Source organism: Cnephaeus nilssonii (assembly GCF_951640355.1).
Source record: "Cnephaeus nilssonii genome assembly, chromosome: 11".
Classification (NCBI taxonomy): Eukaryota; Metazoa; Chordata; class Mammalia; order Chiroptera; family Vespertilionidae; genus Cnephaeus; species Cnephaeus nilssonii.
The window spans coordinates 82534735-82556114 of NC_137082.1; positions in this window are offsets into that span (position 1 = coordinate 82534735).

A 21380-nucleotide genomic window follows, 5' to 3' on the forward strand; every position below is an offset into this window, starting at 1 on the left:
GCTGATTTAGTATTCAGAATTCGGAATTTATGGAGCCGCCTTCCTCTGTCACATCATCCATCAGAGACAGACACTCAAGAGATGGAAGGGGAAAAAATTAAAAACCTGTTTATTGCTCAACTTGCTCTAGGCATGTTTTAGCTTATTGTTCAGCTCTGTTCATTTCAGTGCGGCAATTTGAATGGCTTAGCTGCCGTGGCTAACGTGGATGTGCGGATGGCGATGGACTCACATGGATATCGTTATCTCTGGCAAAATGAAAAGCCATCAGAAACTGCATAGTGTTGAAGGCTCAGGGGAGGCGGGGCTGTGGCCACACCTGGCTCAACTCTGCTCGCTCGGTGGCCTCCCGCAGGACCCTTTGCGGGTGGAGGGTGTCGCACTGCGGGTGTCGTTGGCTCTGCTGCATTTGCTCCTGCTGATGTCGAGGGGAGTTTGTGGGCCGGAGAGCAGGGAATGCACAATGGCAACAGGCAGCAAAGACAGGCAACGGGGTGTGCAGGAAGGGACAGGTAGGAAGGGATCGGGGTCATCTTTGCAGAACAGGACTGATTTGGTCACATATCATTTATTTTTTATTTTTTTATTTTTTATTAATTTCAGAGAGGAAGGGAGAGAGAGATAGAAACATCAATGATGACAGAGAATCATTGATTGGCTGCCTCCTGCCTGCCGCCCCCCCCCCACCCCCCGCACAAGGGATCAAGCCCACAACCCTGGCATGAGCCTTACCAGGAATCAAACCATGACCTTCTGGTTCATAAATTGATGCTCAACCACTGAGCCATGCCAGCTGGGCTCACACCCAAGGTTTTAAGAACAAAACAGGGTCACCTGCGTGTTTTAGCAAACACTGACGTGCTATAAAGAAGGATGCATTGTAAACAATACTCCACAGGCACCTGGGAATCCCGGGTGAACTCTGCCTTTCCCATCGCAGAGTGGGGCCTCAAGGGCCCTGCTCCTTGGGCTTGCTCCCCGCTCCACTACTGCTGACTGCTTGACCTTGAGCTTGTTGCTTCGGCTTCAATGTCCTCATTCTCCTCCTCTGTAAAGTGGGTTGAGAATATCCTTGTGCCTGTGATGTTGAGTGAAGTGTGTGGCACATATTAGAAATTTGCAGTGTTTACCTCCCGGGTCTGTCACACTCATTACTCAAGGTGTAGGTGTGTGGTTTTTGGAGGAGAATGAACCGTCATCACACAGTGGGGCTGGCTGATGCCGGAAGGCCCGCCTCCCCAGATGGCTGCAGACACGGGCCCAGGCTCAGGGGACTGTGGCTGGGCTTCTCCAGGAGCAAAGGCCGCTCCGACCCTGGAAACGCTGTGACCCTGAACAAGATCCCTTGACATTCTGAACCCATGGTTTGATTCCTGGTAAGGCTCAAAGCTATGGAGGTGTTTGCTGGGCCTGCTTGGGGAGAGTTCTCTGTGACTCATATCTTGCTTTGGGTTTATTGTTAAATCGGTCTCTGTGATATTGAGTGTTTGTTTTGTTTTTGATTCTCAGCTCCCTGTTATTGGTTTGCATGTAGAGGAAGCCTGAGAGACATGTAGTATTTTTCCAAGATTCACTTCTACAGAGGGCTTAAAAGAGGACAGACCTTGACGGTCTGAGATGGTTGGGGGACAGGTGACACAGACAAGGGGCTGCTCTGGAGTGGTCCAAGGCCATTTACTGGAAAAGGTGGGTTTCGAGCTGAATTTTAATGGTGGTTTGGAATTTGGTAAAATGGAGAGGAGAGGGTGTGTGTGCGTGTGTGTGTGTGTGTGTGTGTGTGTGTGTGTGTTTGGTAGGGGGCAATGTGAAAGTGCTGGGATTATTTAAGAGTCTGATCATCCCCCTGAAATCCCTTTTGGACATAAACAGGACTCACATGTACCCACATACATCCAGACACACACAGCCTGAGATTAATCCAGATTCTGACACCCAGAGTTCAAAATGCCACCCACAGTCCATCACTTACGAAAGACCTTTCCAAAACAGAGAGGAAGCTGGCGGAAGCAGCTACTGCCACCTGTGAAGGGCTGGAAACCACGCCCCATGAGAAACAGGGCGAGAACTGGGGAGAAGCTTGTGCCTGGGTGGCCAGTGACGTCACAGGGCTGCAAGAGGCCCAGCCTACGTGGAGCTGCTGCTGTGTTTAATCTGAGGGTATGGGCTGCAGAAAGTCAGAGGGAAGTTCTGTGGGGCTGAAGTCTGTGGCTGACCTTTGTCACTTTTTTGGTCACAAGAGAGACTACGGCCTCTTAGAAAGAGTTGGTCTTTGTACTCAGGCAAGTTCAAACGCCTCCTCTGCTGCTTTCTGGCTTCATGACCTTAGATAACATTTCTGAACCTTTGTTTTCTCATCTGTAAAATGGACATAAGAATATCTACCTTACAGGGTTATCTTAGACTTATAGACAATGCGTTTAAAGTGTCTCCTTCATGCCCAGCCAGCATGGCTCAACGATTGAGCATTGACCTACAAATCAGGAAGTCATGGTTTGATCCCAGGTCAGGACACATGCCCAGGTTGCAGGCTTGATCCCCAGTGTGGGGCGTGCAGAAGGCAGTCATCAATAATTCTGTCTCATCATTGATGTTTCTAACTCTTTCTCCGTTTCCCTTCCTCTCTGAAATCAATAAAAATATATTAAAAAAATAAAGTGTCTCGTTCATTATAAGGACTCAATAAAGGTAGGAATAACTAATATTTAGCAAATCCACCCTTGTTACATGTTCTATTCTAAATGCTTTATATGATTTTTATACATTTTTATTAATTTTGCAGGGAGAGGGAAAGAGAGATAGAAACATTGATGAGAGAGAAACATTGATCGGCTGCCTTCTGCACGCCCCCTACTGGGGATCGAGCCCACACCCTGGGTATGTGCTCTGATTGGGAATTGAACCAACGACCTCTCCGTACATGGGTTGATGCTCAACCACTGAGTCACACCAGCCTGGAGCTTTATATGACTTAACTCACTTAATTCTCACAGCAACCCTTTGAGGAAGACAATTATTCTTTTTTTAGATGGGGAAATTGAGGTGCAGAGAGTTAACTAACTTGCCCAAGGCCCACAGTGTGCCAGTGGGCAGCCAGGAGGGAGACCAGGCAGCTCAGCTCTGACACCTTCCTGCCAGACTCTGCACTGAAGCCCACTGAGGGGAGATGGTCCAAATGGCTGCCACCTGCAATCTTGTTAATTAACTCAAATATACTTTATGCTAGAGGCCTGGCACATGGAATTCGTGCATGGGTACAGTCCCTAGGCCTGGCCTGCAATCAGGGCCATCTTCCCCGGCTGCCTGCAGCCGGCCCTGCCCCCTGCCGCCACCCACCCCCGTTCCCCATTTGCCATTGGGTGATCAGAGCCTGCCGGCCAGGGGAAGGGACCGAGAGATGGTCAGTGCACCTCCCAGTGACTGGTCGAGCGGTCATTCTGGTCATTCTGCCATTAGGGTCAATTTGCATATTGTCCTTTTATTATGTAGGATAGAGGCCCGGTGCGTGGGTGGGGGCCAGCGGTCTGCCCTGATGGGGGCCCCGTATCAGGGTGGGGGTCCTCACTGAGGGGTGGGGCCACTGGGGGCAAGGGGCCACGAGTGGTTTTCAGGCCAGCCACACCCCCAATCGAGGTGGGGGCCCCCGCTGGGGGGTGGGGCTGCCAGAGCAAGGGGCCACGGTTGTTCTGGTCTCTGGTTGTTCTGCCGTTTTGGTCGCTGGGCTTTTATTATATAGGACTAGAGGCCTGGTGCACGAAATTTGTGCACGGGGGGGGGGGGGAGGGTATCCCTCAGCCCAGCCTGCACCTTCTCCAATCTGGGATCCCTCTCAAAATCCAGGACTGCTGGCTTCTAAACACTCACCTGCCTGCCTGCCTGATTGCCCCTAATAACTTCTACCTGCCAGCCTGATCATACACTACCACTCCCCTGCCAGCCTGATCAATGCCTAACTGCTCCCCTGCCAGCCCGATTGCCCTTAACTGCCCTTCCCTGCAAGCCTTGTCACCCTGAACTGCCCTCCCATACAGGCCTGGTCACCCCCAACTGCCCTCCTTTGCCAGCCTGGTCACCCCCAAATGCCTTCGCCTGCAGGCCTGGTCACCCCCAACTGCCCTCCTCTGCAGTCCTGGTTGCCCCTAACTGTCCTCCCCTGAAGGCCTGGTCGTCCCTAACTGCCCTCCCCTGCCGGCCTGGTCACCCCTAACTTCCCTCTCCTGCAGGCCTGGTTGCTCCCAACTGCCCTCCCCTGCAGGCCTGGTCGCCCCTAATTGCCCTTCCCTGAAGGCCTGGTTGCCCCCAATTGCCCTCCCCTGCAGGCCTGGTCCTTCCCAACTGCCATCCCCTGCTGGCCTGATCACCCACAACTGCCCTCCCCTACTGGCCATCTTGTGGTGGCCATCTTGTGTCCACATGGGGGCAGCCATCTTGTGTGTTGGAGTGACGGTCAATTTGCATATTACTCTTTCATTAGATAGGATAGTGATTAACATAGATGTAGTTGGCAAGGCGGACCCTGAGAGTTGCTCACCCACAGCCATTTCATTCCTTCCTAGCTGCTGTTCAGACCCTAATTCTACTGGGGGCTGCAATGTGGTGAATGGCAACTGTTCTAAACAGCTATGGCAGCCCCTCCCCACTTCCCACCTCTGCCCGCTCTGTGCCTGAAGTGGCTACATTAGTCACCCAGTCTGGCCAAGCTGGGAGTCTGATGGGTGTTCCTGGGAGAAGTTTTCCTTTCTGAAAAACAAGTAATTGGGTTCTGGGTTAACCAAAACATCTTCACTGATAGTCTTCAATCTAACCTGGAGAAGAGGTTGCCTCGATGTTTTTCTCTGCTTATTCTTGAGTTCCTGGGACTGAAGCACATTCAGGTCTGAGATAGGGTTTAATCTGAGGGTATGGGCCTCCCCTTAGCTAGGCAGACATAGTCATTTAGGCAGACCAGCCAAGGGCTCCACATGGGAAGTGAATATAGGACTGGAATGCATTCACTTCATTTCCCTTAGGGGTTGAGAACAGGTTTTGCAGTGGGGTAGGGGATGGGAAGTGGCTGGCGGTACCACTACAGGTGCAGTGCTGAGAAGGAAAGGTATGAGTATCAGACCCTGGCCCTGGCCCTGTTTCTTCCCCGCCGGCAATATGAGGGATCAGTCCTTTCCCATCAAAACAAAAAACCATAAAACCCTCTCTTGACCCCGTGACCCTCCTCCATCCTTTGCGTGATCACTCCCCTCCCACTCACACTCAAGTCACTTTCTTTCCTCCGCTTTACCCCCGAAACCTGGAACAGGTTGGAAAGGGAGAAATAGACAAAGACCAGCCTTTAGTCAGCTAAGCCCAGTGAGTATGTCATGATCTGGCACACCTGCCCACCTGGCCAGGTTTAGCTCTCACCTCCGCATGCCTCCTTCCCCGCCTGCGGGCTCCAGCCCTTCAGGGCGCCTTGCAGCCCCTAAGGTTCAGCTCATGATGTCTCTGCCCGCAATGGGGCCTCAGCCAGGATCACCCTGTCACTGGATTTTCCTTATTCTCACTCACCCTTCACACCTGAGTTCAGATGCCACTTCTTTGTGACATCTTACTTGCATCCACATACCTTATCACTTTATGGGGCCGTTGTATTTTTATTTACATCCCTCATCACTCGTGTTGATGGAATCAAGGCTGTGGCTATTTGTAGTCATCACATTTTGGATTTCTAGTACCTAGTTCAGTGCCTGACACCTAGTCAGTGCAACCAATGTTAGTTCAACAAGAAGCGAAGCCTTGCTCTCAAAGAACTTGGAATTGACTTGAGGCACAGAACATGGAAAAAATAAATAAGAACACAAGTCAGGGCAAATGAATGGTCTAGAATTTCTGGAAAGAGAAACCTGTTAGGAGATTTCTGCAGTTGTCTGGGGAAGAAATAGTGAGAGCCAGATGGTGGGAATGCAAAGAAAGACTGGAAAAATTCTATCCACTCAATCCTTCAACAACCATTTGTTGAGGACCTACTATGTACCAGGCTCTGAGGACATAGCAGTGAACAAAACCAGCTCCAAATCTCAGCCTTATGGAGCTTACATTTATAGATGGGGAGATAGCAAGATGGATGAAAAACATATAAAATATATCAGATGATGACAAGAGCTGTGGCGAAAACGAGGCAGGAGAGAGGGCACAGGGCACAAATCGTAAGTGTACTGCTCCTTACAAGCTTCCCACCTTCCCTGGCTTTCCAACAGCCTTTTCTGGCCTCTTTTGCCTACAGTGACTTCCTCTCATTTGAAGAGACTCCAGGCCACCGCAGTCCACTCCTTCCACGTGGCAATCGGCAACAGGCACACTCTCCTTTGCGTCATTACCAAGCCCCTTGTGCGTAGTAGAGGCTTCCACACTGGGTCAGAGGTTCCTTGCGGACGAGGCCAAATCCTAAACTTCTGTGCCGCAGCTCCTGCAGCATCACACTCAGCTCCTATTAGATAGTCAATAAATACTTGTTAATGTGATTGATGGCATGACTCACAAATAAAATTGCAAGTGAAACCTCCAGTTAAAGTCTCTTAAGGATTTTTCAAGGACTGATTGCTAAACACTCTACAAAGGGGAAAACATCTTTAGAAGAGAAATTAGGGCACTAACTATTCAGGCTATGATAATAAAAATCAGAAGTGTGAACTTCTCATATTCTCCCTGAGGAAACCAGGATCCAGAGAGGACAGCAATTTGCCCAAGATCCTACAGTTAGACTTTTCCCGGACTCAGTTTTCTTAACTGTACAATGGGGTGAATTACCACCTAAATCACCTATTCAAAAAGATGTGAGGATTTAATGAGATGGGGAGGATTTTTAACAGACATTCAGCCTTGTATAATTGTTCGTTTCCCTTTTATTACTCTTTTTCTTTGCCAGAGAGGGCTCCCCATCCGATGGCACATTCACCAATGCTCATCTGCTTCCTTTCCTGGTGGGGAATGAGGCCTTGCTCACCTGCAAAGCCAGGAAGTAGCTGATGGGGAGGGGCGGCTGGGGAGCAGGCAGTTGCCCTGTTAACCAGCCCTGCCTCCCTGACAGCTTGCCTCCTTTTAATTTAATCTCGTGCCGCCCTTGTTAGCATCTGGTTATTATTAGACCATAACCACAATAATAAGTATTCCAGTTGTATTTTCTGTTTGCAGAGTGTTTTGCAATCGTTTTTATTAGTTATCTGCAGCTCAGCTATCTTGGAAACCAATATCCACAGAAACAGGAAGAAAAATGGGGAGAGGGGTTGGGGTAAAGTATCTACCAGGCAGTTCAATTTGTCTTTGACCAGCAGGATGCCGATGTTCCCTTGGGGGCACTTGAGGAAGTTAGACTAAGGTAAACCTCCACCCTGAGCACCTCTATGTGGTGGGAGCCCCCCAATGGATCTGTAGGTGACCTGGCTACTGTTGCCCACCTGGTGTGGCAGAGCTAGCCTTGCGATTTGGGGTGCAGAGAGAGCCTGCTCTTTGTCTTGCATCTGGGGCGACATCTGAAGAAATCACTTGTACATAAGCAAATGTATGACTCTCTCTCTGGGAGATCAGTCAATTACAGCAAATTGAGCTATTTCATTTCAGCTTGCAAATGGCTTTCAGTTACACAAGTAGACACATTAATCTAATAACTAATGATCATATATTTCACTAATCATACAGCCCTGCATGTGGTATAATATCTAATTATATTTAATATTAAGACATCTTCACATGTGCATTTTTACCAACTGTCTAGCTCAGGGAGCCGTACAAGAGCAGAGTGGAAGAGAGGAGGAGAGGGTCCAGGCAGGATGTGGGCGGGGTCCAGGGGGCCAAAGGCTGCCCCCAGGAGGAGGGGGTCTTCCTCCGAGGGCATGAGGGAGAATTGTGTCAAATCAGGGTCAAGGCTAACCGGTGCGAAGCTTTTGTGATAGAAGGGCAGAGGGATTGGAAAAGGCCCCCCTTCCTGCTTGGAGCTGGGGTAGCCAGTCACCAGGGTGCTTAACTGGGCCTGAGCCAGCAGAGCGTGTGCAGATTTCAGCCCCTGCTCACGTCCCCTCCCTCAGCCCCGTGCCCAGGTGCCGGGCACCATCCACACAGCCCGAGGTGGCTGTCCTGGAAGAGCTTGGAGTCAGGGCAGGGAAATGGAAAACATATCCCCTGCAGGGCCAACTCAGGCCCGGCTTGCTTCATTTTTTTTCTGAAAGCCACGGCGGCAAATAGCAAAGGACTTGAATGGATAGAGGGTAGGGTTACTGCAGAGGAGAGACCGAGGAAGGCCTGGGTTTGTGTGTGTCTGAGCTTTGGGTCCTTTGGTATCAGCCTCCAGCTGCCACCACCTCTATTTCTGGCTGCATCCCTGGGACACTGGTTGTTATGGACTGAATGTTTGTGTCCCCCTCAAATCCATATGCTGAAGCCTTACCCTCCAACTCCACGGTATGTGGAATGGGCCTCTTGGAGGGAATAGGTTTAAATGAGGTCATGTGGGTGTGGCCTCCATGATGAGGTTAGGGTTCTTCTCAGAAAAGGAAGAGGGGAGGTCTCTCTACCCCTGTGTGCCCTGAGGTAGGCCCATGTGAGCACACAGGGAGAAGCTGGCCCGATAAGCCAGGAATAGGGCATCCCAGGAACTGACTCTGCCAGCACTTTGACCTTGGATTTCCAGCCTTGTTGACCCAGACATACCCAGTCTATGGTAATTGGTTATAACAGCCTGGGCAGGTTAAGTCACTGGTCATCTACATGGTCATTGCAGTGCCTCTGGAGTGATTGTCCTGTGGACAGCTCTGGCCGCCTGTATCAACGTTTATCCAGGAATGACCGACCCCCAGGAGGTGAGAAGGACACTAGAAGTTTGGAGTGTACAGAAGGGCAGGGGAAGCTGGACACAGGCAGGGCCAGCCCATGTAGGCCATGCACACAGGGAGTCTTTGAAGAGTTTTAAGCAAAGAGGCATGGTCAGGTTTGGAATGAAGACAGAGATTCAGGCTGAGGTGATGGTCACGTGAGCCAGGGCATTCCTGATCAGACTCCCAAGAGTGTCAGAAAAAAACTTTTCCTGGCCCCCGCCCCCCCACCTTCATTCCCCTCCTTTGGGAGAGAACAAGGTGGAGCAAACTCCAGAGGAAGGCAGGACTGACAGGTAAACAAGTGGCCTGGGTCCCCCTGTAGGCTCTCAGCTCTGATGACACCCCTCCCCACTTTCCCCTGAGCTTCCTACAATGAGGACAAGGAGACCCCCTCCTTGGGGGCTTCCTTCCTTGCACCAATCAATTCTCCTCAATTACCAACAAATCTAAATGTGATTTATCTGTGCCAGAATCATTCCAATATCAGGCGAGAACCTATCAATAAACCCCCTAAGGCAATCTTGCTCAGAGTTGTCAATAGAAGCGCTAACGCACAAAGGCATAGCAGCTAGCAATCAGAGTATTTTTGCCCCCTCCCCCCTTTTTGGGGAGCACTTAATTAAGTCGACCAGAAGCTGTCAAAGATAATTTTCAAAGCGCATGACCTCAGCAGCTGACATTTGATAATATTACATTCCACGTTGATTGAAATTGATTTTCCCCTCTTTTTTTTGGGGGGGGGGGGGGATGGGGAGAAGGTGGGAGGGTGAGGTCGTGGAAGAGGGGGGATTGGATCCTTTTGGCTGTGGTACTCTGCCCAGGGCCAGCAGCCTGTGGGTTTACCACCAGAAGACTGTTGGGCTCCGTGCCTCCAGTGGGACCAGCACTGGGCAGTCATTCCCCAGTAGGGCCATCACCCAGAGCTGGTGGAGGGAGCTCCATGTGGGGAGAAAAGCATCAGGTGTGCAAGAAACGGAAGCTAATGCACAAGTGGCACCCGGAGAAGGTGAAGGTGTCCAAAGGCCTGCGTTTGTTGGAAAGATGTGGCACTGGGTAGAGAAAGCACAATGGGAGGTACAGATTGCCATGTTCATTGGGTCCATACTTCACATTGGCCACTCAGTCTATGGAGGTGTAGGTGGCTTCCCATGGAGGTCAGCTGTCCCTCGACTTTACTGCTATAGAGAAGCTCATCCAACATCTGCTACTGCTCCCAATCCCCACTAAGAGCATGCCAGCAGCCTCGCTCCTCTTGTTACTCAGTCAGCTCTAGTCTCTAACGCCCCCATTGGGCCCTCTCTTTGTAATCATCACCCTCATCCAAACAATTTTCACCTGGGTGTCAGCCTCAGGTCAGGCTTGGCTCTGTGTCCTGTCGTGGCTGTGGGATGCTGCCCACTTGGCTCCCTGGTTTCCGGACCTTCGTCTGCCTGGCATTGGCTCCTCACACTCACCAGCTTGTGTCAGTGGTTTTAGGTAAAACAGAGCTCTGACCTCTGCTCCAACTCTGTGGTTTCACATGGTTTTCCCACTTTGACCCACTGGCCAAGGCCAGAAATTTGACCTTCAGGGAAACTATTTTGATCATCTCAAGTAAGAGGTTATCTTAAAGAATCTTGATACATCTATTAGTCAGGGTTCTCTGGAGAAACAGAACCAACAGGACCTCTGTAGATAGATAGATAGATAGATAGATAGATAGATAGATAGATAGATAAATAGATAATACATTTTAAAGAGTTGATTCATGCTACTATGGAGGCTTGGTAAGTCAGAAATCTGCAGGGCAGGCCGGTAGGCTGGGAACACAGGGGAAAGTTGCAGTCCAACTGCAAAGGCAGTATTCTGGCTGAATTCCTTCTTGTTTGTCGGAGGTCAGTCTTTGTTCATTAGGGCCTTCAACTGATTGGATGAGGCCCACCTGCATTATGGAAACTAATCTGTTTTAGTCAAAGTTCACCAATTTAAATGTTAATCTCATTCAAAGCACACTTTCACAGAAACACCCACAATAATATTTGATAAAATATCTGGGCACTGTGGCCCAGCCAAATTGACACATGAAATTAGCCATCACAATACACATGAGAGGTTCGCTTAAATTAGTTGGGGGGAGGAGGTGTTTGTAGCAGGGGACCCGACTTGAGTCTCTAGAAAGTCATAGGTGGCTTACAATGTGTGATGGACTGTAATGGGGCCAGCAGGACTTAAATTGAGTGAGCGTCTTTGGCCAGAGAAGAGTCGTGAGAGAGAGTGGAATGGGGAGGCAACAGCTGTCTGTCCTCACTGACTCGTGTCTGAGTTTTGTGGAGGGAGTGAGACAGGAGAGCTGTCTGCATGAGACTCCAGATGACACCTGGGACCCTCAGGGTACTGTTGCTTTATTCCCAGGTGATAAATTGAGACACAGATATGGAGGCAGCAGCATTCTCCCATTCCAGCATGGACCACAGAGTGACCCCTGAGAGGGCCAGGTCGGGGTTTGCAGCACTGTACTCATATCTCATATAATCCTAATGGAATCCTATAAGGTAGCTATTATCGTCATAAACACAGACACAGACAAGGAAAACACACACACACACACACACACACACACACACACACACACACACACCCCACTCAGCTGCAGGGAGGGGCAGCCAAGAAACAAACTTCTGAGGAGAGATGAGAAGATACAGGAAGTTTCTGGTGGGGTCCTAGGAAAGTTTGAAAAGAGGGCCGACTCAATTGGCATAGGACCTTTCTTTACTCGTCCTGTTCCCTCTTCCTTTCTCCTGGCCTGGAACTCGGATGTGATGCCCACAGGTGGAGCAGCCACTTGCTATCTCCAGAACCAAAATGACAGGCAAGGATGGTGGACTAGGAAGGGAGGGAGCCTGCTCCTTGGGCACTGCCCCTGTGCTGTCCACCCCTGGACTCTATTAGATGAGAAAAATAACATCCTATTTGCTTAAGCACTGTCTCAGGTTGTCTGATCTGTAACAAAACACCCTACAACTCTGTGGCTTACAACAACAACCAGCCATTTTGTTCATAAACCTGGGGTCTGGGCAGGTGAGGGCAGTGCATCTCTGTTCTGCCTGTGGTCAGTTGGGGCAACTGGAAGAGTACAGGGTTGGGGTTATCGGAAGGTCTGCTTACTCACGTGTCTGGTGGTTGATGCATCACCTGGAATACCTACCTACATGTGGCTTCTCCCTGTGGCTTGGGCTTCCTCACAACATGGTGGCTGGGCTCCAAGGTCACCAGAAGGAGATCCAGGCAGAAGCCAGGTTATCTTCTATGACCTCGACTTAGATTCATGCAGGGTTGCTCCCACTGCATTCTCTTCGTTGAGGAAGCCACAGAGGCCAGGCCAGTTCCAAAGAGAGGGGAAGCTGACTTTACCTCTTTATGGGACGGAAACATGTGGAACTGGCAATGTGCTTGCAGCCATTTTCATAAGATGTCATCTGCTGCATTACTCTCGTCAGGCTCCTGTTACATGCAGCTGGTTGCAACCCTGCTGGAGAAGGGTCACTGCCATGTGCTCCATGTGAGCACTTCTTCCTTCCCACCTGCGTGCGGGCTGTCCTGTGAGGTCTGCGGTGCGCTTAGTGCATTACTGATCTTGTGGTGCAAGATGCTTTCCCAATTACATTCAATCAGTTCGGGGCCAAGAAAGTGTCCTGGAAAAGGGTTGTTGTTTTTAAGTTGGTGCCTTGAGGGACTAGGCCATACCCTTTCCTTCTGCTCCTTGACGGAGAATGAGCTGGCCGAGGAGAAGGCAGGGTGGTAGAGTAGAAAGACTCTGCTAGATTGTGAGTTGGGAGGCCCAGGGCTTCTATTGTATTTTTGTCTTGATTAGCTGTGTGACCTCAGAAAAATTGCTTTCCCTCTTTGGGCCTAAAATGTCCTCATTCATAAAATGATGATGATGACCCATGACCTCTAAGATCTCTTCCAATTCAAAAATCCTACGATTGTCAGAAAACGGCTCCTCTGAAAGGGATTTATGTGGAGGTGCTTAAGGAATGCATATGTTTAGTTAATTTAGTAGCTCAGCAAATGATGGCTACCCCAAGAGACAGGGGGTTCTATTAAAAGCCTGGCATTAGTTTTGATCACGCTTAGAAATACTGTAGGAAATCAGCAGCAGTGCACACGAAACCTCCTCTCACTCAGACCCCAGACGGATGACAAAGTGATAAGCAGAGCTAACTCCCTGGGGTAATATTTCTTCCCAAAGCATAGATATGGGTGAATTATTGCCATTCTTAATTGCCTAATGATTTTTTTCCCCTTTCATGTAATCTTTTCGGGGGGTTGTATTTTTACCATCTTGCAAATTCATATTGGCAGAGTGATATACATTGTCGAATAAAACACAGTGGCCAATCCATCAAAAATCAGGCTGCAGTTGCCTTAGGTTTTGGGGAGAGAAACTGTAAGAGGGGGAGGAGGAGAGATGGACAGGGCAGGTGCTTCGGTGATGTAGGCCGCCAACCACTTCCTTGCTGACGGGTCAGCAGTTCTCCTGGCTGACCCCGAGATGGGCTGAGCACTCCAATTTTCTCCAGGCTCTTTTCCTTCTGGGCTCAAGTTTTGGCTCTTTGAGGTGTTTGCCTTATTAGCCACAGCTGTCTGGGGGACTCAGAAGGCAATTAGACCAGGGAGTGAGCCGTTTAGGGGATTGGTAATGGAATGTGGATTCTTTTCTCCCTAACTTAATTGTTTGCATTTGACCAGAAATCATTACCAGCTGATGGCTGCATGGTGGCATCTGTGAACTAAAGTGGTGACTCGGTGGAGTTCTGAACACGTGATGAGAGGGACCTAATAGAGAGAGAGGTTCTTCAGTAACTTTGATGGTGAGGGGAGTTTGCCCCAGACTTGTGTGTCCTTTGAGATATGATCTTGCTCCTGTGTTGCCTCTTTCCCACTTTCAGGAATGTGAGAACCAACGACAATCGCTGGAAGACTTGGCGACGGTGTCCCCACAAGTCCTGGCTGGGCTCTGCGTGGTCCCAGCCTTCACCACACATGGGGGTTAACTGAGGATCTTGGCAACCTCCCTTGGCTCAAGGCTCTTCCCCAGACCAATTAAATTCGAATCTCTGGGAGTGAGACCTGGGCATCAGTATTTCTAAAGCTCCCTAAGTGTTCCCAAAGTGCAGCCTGGGTTGAGAGTCGCCACAAAAGGGAAGGGTCTCGTCATTTCTTAGTGGAAACAATTATCTTGAATTTCTTGATTGAGATGGATGTAGGTGAGGGGACAAGGATGAAAAGTCAGGAGTGTGGGGACCCCTGCAAGCAATTTCCTCAACAAGTATTAATGAGGCCTGTTATTCGCCAGACACAGTGCTCGGTGGGGCTATCGCTGGCATAGACATCATCGAGCTCACAGTTTCCTGGGGGATACAAAGAGCCGGTCCCCATAGTGAGTGTGTCAGGAGCCAAGGGAGCACAAATAAGTTTCCGGTTAATGCCGAAACCGGTTTGGCTCGGTGGATAGAGCGTCAGCCTGCGGACTGAAAGGTCCCAGGTTCGATTCCGATCAAGGGCATGTACCTTGGTTGCGGGCACATCCCCAGTGGGGGTTGTGCAAGAGGCAGCTGATCAATGTTTCTCTATCATCGATGTTTCTAACTCTCTATCCCTCTTCATTCCTCTCTGTAAAATATCAATAAAATATATTTAAAAAAAGAAGTTTCCGGTTAAGAGAAACCAAAATCTAAAGTGTGAGAACAGGAAGGAAGTGGGTGAGGGAATGCAGATTGATCTAGGCCAGTGCTAGCCAAGAAAATGTAATATAGCATAAAAGAATATATAACTTATATTGTATAGTGCAATATAAATACATATGTAATTTAAAGTCTCTAGTAGCCCTATTTGAAAAAGATAAAAAGGAGAAATTAGTTTTAATCGTGTATTTTAGTTAACCCAGTATATCCAAAACATTCTCATTTGAACAGGTAATCAATATAATAACTAATAATGAGCTGTTTTGCATTTTTTTAATAGGTAAGTCCTCAAAATCTGGTGTAAATTTTATAATTAGAGTGCATCACAATTTGGACTAGACTCATCTCAAATGTTCAGTAGCTAGCAGCTACTGATTTTCAGCATCCAATCGGTCAGCGCTGATTCAGGGAGAGGAAACGTGTGCTATGGTGTGTCAAGAGTATGGGAAATCAAGTGGTGCCAAGTGCAGAGTGAGGGGCATTGCAGGTGTGGTCTAGAAGAGCTGAATAATTTGCAGGTCCAACTGCAAAATGAACGGGCAGAGCTCTCGATTCAAAGCTATTGAGAAATTTAAGATGGTGATAATGGGGCAGTAGACCAGCCTGGGGGTGGGACCTAAGCCACTGGGCAGGTTGCAGGAGGTGAAGCTGGTCTTGGGAGTGGCAGGCATTGAGCTAACCAACTTGGTCCCCTCTTCTTCCTCCCTTGGGGATAGAAGCTCCGCTTTGATCCAGTATTTTTCTTTCCTGGCGCCTGGGAAGGACATTCAATCACAAATTTCCCCAGGATTCTTGGGAAGATTGCCCTCCCCAGTGAAGAGATTGGTGAAAAGAACCTGTCCTGTGGTTTTGTCTGTGGTCCCACCAGGACCTGAAGCTTGAGCTGCTGTTGCCTGCCTGTGGCCTAAAGGGAACATTCAGGAAACTTTCAGAGGGACCTGGCTTTGTTGAGCCACTGAAGGAACCAAATCTGCAGCATCCTTGCGGCTGGACTTCTTGTTGGGAGAATTAATGAGGGTCATTATTTAAGCTACTGCCGGATGGGCAGCCAAAAACATCCTTATAAACTCCCTGAGAGAGGGAAACATAAGAAGGCAAACCACAAAGGACCTTGGAAGGTTCATCCACCCCCAGCTTCTTGTCATGATCAGCTGACGTCCTTATTCCCTTCACTGTCCTTGAGGCAGACTTGAGATGACTTCCCATGTTCGCGATGGAGAATGAACCTACTGGGATTACGCTGCTTCTCTTGGAAGTGTTTGCTGGCTGTGTGGTGGGCACGAGTGGCATCAATAGTAACTGCTATTCTTTGCCAGCATCAGATTTTCACCTCCTGAATGGTTTGGGGCCAGCGTCCTTCCCCAGAGGGACATTTATTGGGTGCTAGCCCAGCACTGAATGTATACAATACATAGGAGGCATGAAATGCATGTTCATGTCCTCTCTTTTTTTCTTCTTCTGGTCATTTAATCATAGAATTGATTGACATAGCCAAGGCGCATGTGGACTGTTTGAAGTAAGATGCCAAGGGCTGATTTTGCTGGTAGAGTGGAAGGCTTGAAAATGGGTAAGAAGCCTTATTTAATTCAACAAAACTGAACAAGTGGTTATTGAACATTATTGAATTCTTATACTACATGTAGTTGAAAAATTGACTGTGATGTGCTCCAGGGAGGGCAAACAGTTTCAAAGCAAGGTGCTAGCAAAAGGCTTACACAGGCCTCTCACCAAAGGAGAAACCTGCTTGGCCAATAACTAAGTAAAGAGGTGCTCGGCCTTATTGGGAATCAGGAGAATGAAAATTAAAACCATAAGGAGATCATACTACCCACTTATCAGATCAGCAAAAATTTAAAAGTCTGAAATAAAAATATGTGTGGGTAAGGATAAGGAACAATACAGCCTTCATTGGTGGGAATGGAGAACATTATAAATGATTTGCAAAAAAAAACCCCTGGCATTATTACCCTGGCCAGTGTAGCTCAGTTGGTTGGGCATCATCCTGTGAACCAAAAGGTTGCTGGTTAGATTACCAGTCAGGGAACATGCCCATTACAGGCTCTATTCCCAGTAGGAGGCATGTATTTGTTTGCATGATCAAGGTACACTTACAGGTAAGTTTTTTTTTTACTAGCTCTAGGGATTAGCTAACCCTGTGGGGGCAATCCCCCCCAGAGTCAGCAAGGCCACAAATGTCAAAGACCAGAAGTACAGAAAGTCACAAGGCCTGGTTAACATAGTTTGGATGGTGAATTTAACAGTGGGATCCTCTACAAACCCCACACTGAAGCACGCTCCTCCTCTTCTGAATTGCTTACCACTGTGTCTGTTGTCTGCACTCCTTATAAGCACTTTCCATCTCCTGCTTTATGTGGAGGCTCTTGGTTGTGAAGAAAAGAACTAACATAGCAGACCTGAGACTGCCTTTTTTTTTTTTTTTTTACCTTTTGTACTTTTATTTTTTTTTAAATTTTATTTTGTATTGTTTTCAGCTGTACATCTTAGTGGTTAGACAATCATAGACTTTACATAATGTTCCCCTTGATATTTCCAGTTCCCCAACTGGCACCATACATAGTTATCAATAGACGAGTGGATAAAAAAGCTGTGGTACATATATGCAATGGAATATTACCCAGCCATAAACAAGAATGAAATCTTTTCATTTGTGATTGCTGTCTTTTAAAAGTCCTGTGGGCAAGGTTGTCTCTTGGCAGGTATCTAGGAACTTGAATTTCGGGAGGTTTTCTACCATTCTCAAACTACTAAGGCAAATAAAATGTTTTGGTGCTGAATGCCTGGTTTCCTTCTGGGAGTCTGGAATTTTGGTATGTGCTAGGCAGAGGTGGTTTACCAGGCCTCAATAGAAACCTTGAGCATTGAGTCCTTCAGGTGCTTGCCTGATAGACAACATTTCACCCATGTCCCAAGTCATTGCTGGGGGAACTGGGTCCTGTGGGGCTCTTACAAGCTTTTGCCTGGTTTCCGCACACTTCACCCCACACACCTTTTCCCTTTGATAATTTTGCTTTGAACCTCCTCACTGTAATAAGCCGTGACTATTATTGTGTTCTGTCTGGTGAGTTCTCCTAGTGCAGTGGTCGTCAAACTGCGGCTCATGAGCCACATGCGGCTCTTTGGCCCCTTGAGTTTTTAGCAAAGGCCAGCTTAGGAGTACCCTAATTAAGTTAATAACAATGTACCTACCTATATAGTTTAAGTTTAAAAAATTTGGCTCTCAAAAGAAATTTCAATCGTTATACTGTTGATATTTGGCTCTGTTGACTAATGAGTTTGCCGACCACTGTCCTAGTGGATCACTGAACCTGGTGATGGTCTTGGGGCCCCTGACACACTGGTCTATCAGCCTTACTTATCCTGGCAAGTTGCTATGATGCAGGCATTGGGCATCTCAGCATCTTAGCAAGAACTTTAAATGAAGAACCAGGACATATGCTTTTCTTTTCTTTTCTGAGATTTATAGGCACAAACAGATCAGCAAAATCTGATGGGGGTGGTGGTGGTGGTGTTAGTTACCTTTACTGAGCCTCAGTTTTCTCATCAAAATTGGATCTAGTAACCCCCATCCCCTCTTCATGGTGTGTCATGAGGCTCAAATAAAAATGGGTTGTGAAAATGTTCCCAACTCCTAAGACATGATGTCAATGAAAGATAATTACAAATCTATACACTCCCACCATACCTTGGATATAAAGCAAACGTTTAATTAGTTTCTGCCAAATAGACGAATCAATGCAACTTATCTCATTCTTTCCTCTCCTGGAGTCCATAGCACCCGGCAGAATTCTGGACTTTAGAGAAACGAAATAAACACTTCATTTTTAATCCTCAGGGTGAAAAACTGAGAAAAGAACAAGCCCAAACAGCTGACACCTGGGTGTGGTGTCCTGAAGTAGCTCCACCTCACCGCCCCTCCCCCGCCACTCCAACCCCCTTAATTGCCAATCCTGGGCTATGGGGTGGTGCTTTCAGAGCCTCCGAAACTCCCTGAAACCATTTGCTTGTGAACTCCACTCATCAGCCTCTTGTCAGCCGCCACCAGGAGGAACGCGGAGGCCTTAATTGATCAGGCCGGGCAGTAGCCTTGAGAACTTGATTCAGGTATTGACTTCTGAGGAGCCAGTTTTACTCCGGCCTCCACAGCTAGGAGCGGCTGAACATCAAAACTATTAACCTCTGGCCCGAGCAGTTGGAGAGGCAGCCCAGCAGCAGTAATTAGGAAGTCAATCGGAATCGCCTGTCTCACTTACACTGGCATGTCAATCAATAGCCGCCGTGACAGGTTCATTAGGCCCAGGCCATGCAAGCCCAGCCTGTAACAACCTCATAAAATACAGCAACGACTCAGGGCAGAGAGAAATCTGCCCGGAGGACTGGAGTGGATGACAATATGTATTGATTAGGGCTCTAGCAATTTATGAAGTGCTACTTGTTGGCCAACCTTTCTGACTCAGTGCTAAATTTTCCCAAGTAGTTGCAAGATGAAACCAAATATTACCCTTTAAAAAAAAATGAGAGGGAGGCAAGCTGTTGTTTGACAGGGCATTTTTTATGTTAGTTACTCCTAGCAAATAATCTTTCAGGGTAGAACTTCAATGGTTACTTAAGGCTGACGCGGTACCTTTGTCCCTGTGACCATCAGATTTTGAAAGAAGACATCCATCTGGGGAAGAAAAAAATATGATTTGACGTGTGATTAGGCAAGACTCTACCTTCGGAGAGACAGGGTGATTTAGGCATTCATTTCTTCTTGGCGTTTTTAATGGCTTATCTGGGTTGTTCCGGGGGGATGGCTGACACCTGGGTTTTCAGGGCTAATTTAAGAGCTCAAGAGAAGGGGGTGGGGGTGTGTGCAAAAGGATCCCTTCCACCTCCCCTTCGCCGCCCGCCCCCCCCCCCAAGGGTGACACTGCTTGACCACATTTGCCAGAGACCTTGCTGCCTCTAAACCTGCTGAATAACAAACAGGACAGTGATTCTGGGCCTCATTCTGGGCTGTGGCCTTGAAAACAGCACAAGGCGGGGTGACACGTTCACTGCTTAACCGGATCTACAAGTCACCTCACTACCAGCCCTGGGAAATAGCCAGGGGCCTGTGAATGGCGAATGTCTCCTGATATTTGCCTCAGTCTTCAGTGATCAATGCCCATTTATCTACACCTAAGAATTCATCATCAAGCTTGGGACTGCACTGTACACGATACGACTCTGAGAACTCCAGACAAGCCCCAACCAGTCCCATTTGGACTGTCCCCAAAGGCATGGCCCTGCCACGAGGCCTGTGTTCAGGTTAGAAGGGCTGAATTCGGTCCACGTTTTGTCAGTATCAGACCCAACCTCACCGAGTTTAGACTCTTCATCCATAAAATGGGATAAAGATGCCCCATGCGTCTCTCTAACATGGTTATTGTGAATCTCAGATGAAACACTGGAAGAGAAACATTTTTTTTTTTTTTTAAATACTGTGTAAGTGTAGAAGTGGGTTTATAGAGAGACCATCAACTGTGTTCATCCCATCTCCCAAGTAGAAGGAAGAAGGTTCCAAATGGTTATGTGTCAGCTGAGATTTTCACCCCTAACACCTCACAGGCATGACCAAACCAAGCAACTCGCAAACACTCACTGAGCTTGGTAAGACACTGCTGTTGATCTTGACCTCCTCCTCCTCCTCCTCTGGTTTCATTACAGCAACTTGGTAACAGTGGGGGGAGGGGGAACACGGGTATTTCCCAGCTGAGTTCCAACTCCTCAAGCAGACATTTCTTTTGTCCTGTAGGTGCTAGAAATCTTCCTTATTTGCCGCCCAGACTCCAGTTCTACCCCCACCATCCTTGTATCATCCTATACAAACACAGTAATGGGGATTTAATTGCTAGGCATTGCAAAACAACAAAAACAAAATAAAATAAACAAAAAGAGCAAAATTGACGACGTATCCCACCTGAAGTTGTCCCTCATCTGTCTGGGGCTGTCCAGTGGGCCAGGCCAGCCTTCTTTGTGGCTTCCTCCCTGACAGTTCTTCCTCAGGGCCTGACTCTGGTTCCTGCCTTGAAGATCTGCCTGCTGGACTCTGAGTTCATGATGGGATGCGCAGACTGAGGCTAGAGGTGGAATGGGTGGAAATAGCCGCTAGGGCTAGGACAAGGGGTTCTCAGTGCCTTCTGGACGCTGCTGTGTAGTTTAGTATTTGGACATGAGTTCCCCGGCCAGCCCCCTGATGAGGAAGAACATCACTTGGGAGTGAGCTCCGCCTTCTCTCCTCAAGGGCCCCCTCCCAACTCCCTGAATAGGAGCAGCCTTCACAACCTGAAAACATAAGCAATAAAAGGCTCCCCCGGCATGTTTGTGCCTAAGAGAAGGAGAAGCCAGCATCTCATAGGCTCTCAAGTTGCCCCTGCTGGAGCTGATATGTGGGGAACAACCAGCCCCAATTGTGCTCTCTAAACTCACTTTTAACTTTTTGAAGCCCTTTCGTACCCTCGGCCTCATCCCCTCCTTACCGGGGCCCCGGGAGCTATGGATGATACACAATGTTAGTCCAGGGAAAGAGGACAGTGGGAGCTGATGTCCCCCAGTAGGGCCACGTCAGGGTAGCAGAGCAGCCTATCTGGATGCTCATCAGAGGCTGCTCTCATCTCCCCCTCCAAACTCTGTCACCATCCCCAACATGCCTCAGTTTTGACCTCCATGAAATGGAACAATGCCCTTATTTTTAAATTCCACAAAACCTCCAAAACTGTAAAACTATGAAACATACAGCAATGTTAGACTAGGGTTTTCCATTATAAGTTACTTT